We start from the raw sequence: 277 nt of genomic DNA, 5'->3' as shown, positions 1-277 counted from the left end.
AATGGTACGAAGAGATATAAACAGAGAGACACAGATAAAGATTATTTATTTCTTAAACAAGCATGATACATATGCATATACACAATTTACTATTATAACAAATGAGGGAGCATTTACATTTGATCAATGAACTACAATGAACTATACAACTTGAGTACTCTATCACCAAAATTCATATATAATTGAAATTCACTTCGAAAATAAAAAAGTGAAAATGGCAAGGCAGTAGGAAGAAAAAATGAGATGATTATGAACTTCACGCTTGGGCTTATCCTTC

Source organism: Penaeus monodon, chromosome 15 (assembly GCF_015228065.2).
Source record: "Penaeus monodon isolate SGIC_2016 chromosome 15, NSTDA_Pmon_1, whole genome shotgun sequence".
NCBI lineage: Eukaryota > Metazoa > Arthropoda > Malacostraca > Decapoda > Penaeidae > Penaeus > Penaeus monodon.
Note: the sequence above shows the minus strand (reverse complement) of the source record.